The sequence below is a fragment of the Rhagoletis zephyria genome, unplaced genomic scaffold (assembly GCF_001687245.7).
Source record: "Rhagoletis zephyria isolate East Lansing unplaced genomic scaffold, Rhagoletis_zephyria_1.1 Rzeph_scaffold_01243, whole genome shotgun sequence".
Classification (NCBI taxonomy): domain Eukaryota; kingdom Metazoa; phylum Arthropoda; class Insecta; order Diptera; family Tephritidae; genus Rhagoletis; species Rhagoletis zephyria.
Genome location: NW_016158327.1, coordinates 5,595 through 8,501, shown reverse-complemented (window position 1 = coordinate 8,501; position 2,907 = coordinate 5,595).

The window sequence follows — 2,907 nt, the reverse complement described above, 5'->3', positions numbered from 1 at the left end:
ACTACAACATTTCTATCTGTCGCTTTTTTCTTAATTTCACAATATTTTTAGTTAATTTTTTTTTTAGTTTATTTTTTTTTCAAATCGCCTGATAACCAACTTGTGATAATTTCGTCNTAAATTAAAGTTTAATTCTTTCACTACACTTGTATGTTAAAGTTTTTAATCTCGGGTCATGCGTTTGGACACAAATACCCAACATCATTGAACAAATAGCTAAACCGTACCATATTTCTTAAACTTCCATAAAGTTTATTAATGAGGAAAACAGCTTTTTCTGCAAATCCTGTAAAACCGACAAACCGTGAAGCATCTGGAACGCAACTTCTATTCATAAAATTCACATATATACATACACTTCATCTTCCAACTCCAAGGGATCCGACGAATCTCGCAATTCCCTCCTTGCTTTAGCCTACTCTACTAATCTATTAGCTTCCACATCGTCTTCCTCATCACTAAACCATATTTCAACCGTATCCATTTTTTAAATTTTATAATAAAAGCAATTATTTAAAAAATGATGTAAATGAAAGACTAAAGAAACAAATGTAAACAAACAAACAGCTGTTTACAATTCAGTCAACCATTCACAATAGTATACATTTTTATCGATCAAGTTACACAATAGCAAAATAAAAAATGATCCGACTCGATCGACAAATTTCTATTCTACTGCCAGTCGACACTCGCAATAGGGGCCTATGATTCAACACGTGGTATAAATGTGTAAAACGGAGCTCTGGCTCAAAGACTCGTCAGAGGATGAGAACATAGTAACCTGGCCAGGAGTAGAAAATGTTTAAGAGAGTTTTAAGTGTAGTCTTTCGAATATTTTTTGACATAAAATAAATTTAAGAAATTTTTCTACAGATTATTAAAATTATCGACTATCTAATTAGGCATTTGTGAGCTAAATCTCTTTAAAATATTTTATTTATTTATTCTCAGAGATCGTGCCAACTGTGTATTAGTATTGACCAGCCTTTCGAGCTTGTGTTTAGTATTAAAGGCGTTAGAACTGCATACATTTTTCACAATTTTCTAACACTTGGCTACACCATCGAAAGCAAAACTCTGTTCGACAGAAAATACAGAATTGGGAATTTCGTCTCATGGGGCCTGTGCCAATTGATAGAAAAGTACTCTGGATAGCAAATGTTTGACAGCTATGAGGTGAATAAAAATTGTTTATCACTAGCTTTATGCTGGAAAGCGATTCTTAACCCAAAAAAACTAGCAGAAACTAACAGCTCTCTGTCGTTCTTACGCACTTCTTTTTTTGTATACATAAATGCTCAGAATGAAAAAATAAATCGATTAAGCGATGACTGTCTGTCCGTCCGTCTGTGCCCACGATAACTCCAGTAAAAATTAAGATATCTTAACGAAACTGGGTACGTTTTGAGCGTATGACGGATGGTATTGAAAATGAGAAAAATTGGCCAATAACCACGCCTACCTCCCATTAAATGGTAGTTTTCAGAAATACGAAAACTGCGATTTCTTAGTAACTACTGAAGCTTATTCACTCAAAATTGATATCTACAATGATCTTTAGGCTTAAAATAAGAATATTAACATTTTTTTGAAAATGGGCGTAGCCACGCCCACTTATGATTACATGTGTATATCTTGGTAACCGCTCCACCAATTTCTGCCAAAATTTGACACACTTGTTGGTCTTGGTAAAACATACCAAACGACCGAAAAAAATAACCGTAATTTAGAGAAATACGAAATCGTCGATATATCAGTAACTACTTAAGCTAACTTATTTAAAATTGATAATTGCAATAATTCTTTAGCAAGAAATACGTTCATGGAAAATGGGCGAGGCATCGCCCACTTATCACCACATAAGTGTATCTCGGTAACCGTTCTATCAATTTGTGCCAAACTCGGTACAATTATTGTACTTGACACACAAATGCAGGAAGTTGAAAGTTTTAGAAATCGGTCTTAAATTACGCTTTTCATATAACGGTAAATTTCAGAAATGCTGAACCACCACTGCTTACCATGTGTTTACGCCTCCACGCTAAATCAAATTCTTAAATTAAATTATCGGGTGAACCACCCTAATGTTAATTTAACACACATCCACATTCGTATGTGAAACAAAACAAAAAGAAAAAACTGCACTTTTCCCGTCAGTACACTTTCGTTCATACATCGTCCTCACATACATATGTTCATCAGAGTATACCAACGAAGGACGAGTTAATACAAGGAGATAGCGAGAGCACAAAACTACTCTAGAAAAGTAAACGCACAATGACAAACATGAACAAATGTACAACAAACACATAATTTTTGACAATCAGTACAGTTCGCATTTATATCAACGAGCAGCTTATTAGATTTGTTTTCATTTGTACTACATATGTGCATATATACATGTACACAAACATATGTACATACACAAACCTATGTACATACGTACATATATACATATATATATATATATAAAACCATTTAATTATATGTACATACATGAAAACATTGCAGTCCATAAGTACATACATATGCCCATCAGTACATCAACGAAGCCCGTTTGCTTCATCATAAATATATCCATACAAACATATCTACATATGTACGAATGGATGTAGTTACGCGAAGCAGGCTTACATCCTTTATAGTTCCTTAATTTATTTTAACTACATTGCATTTGAGTATGGAGAGGCAACTATCTGGAAGTATTTTACATAAAAAATTTACTAAGTATTGCCCGGTTTGTAGTTGCAGTTAAAGAAAACACATGGAAAGGCACGATTTTTTCTAATTCAAAAAATTAAATATTTCAAAAACGGTGACATTTACCTGAATTTTTTTGTTTATCAGGAGCTACCCCCCACCTCCTTCCCCTAAGTTTGGCACGTTACTTCTGGGACACACTGTATC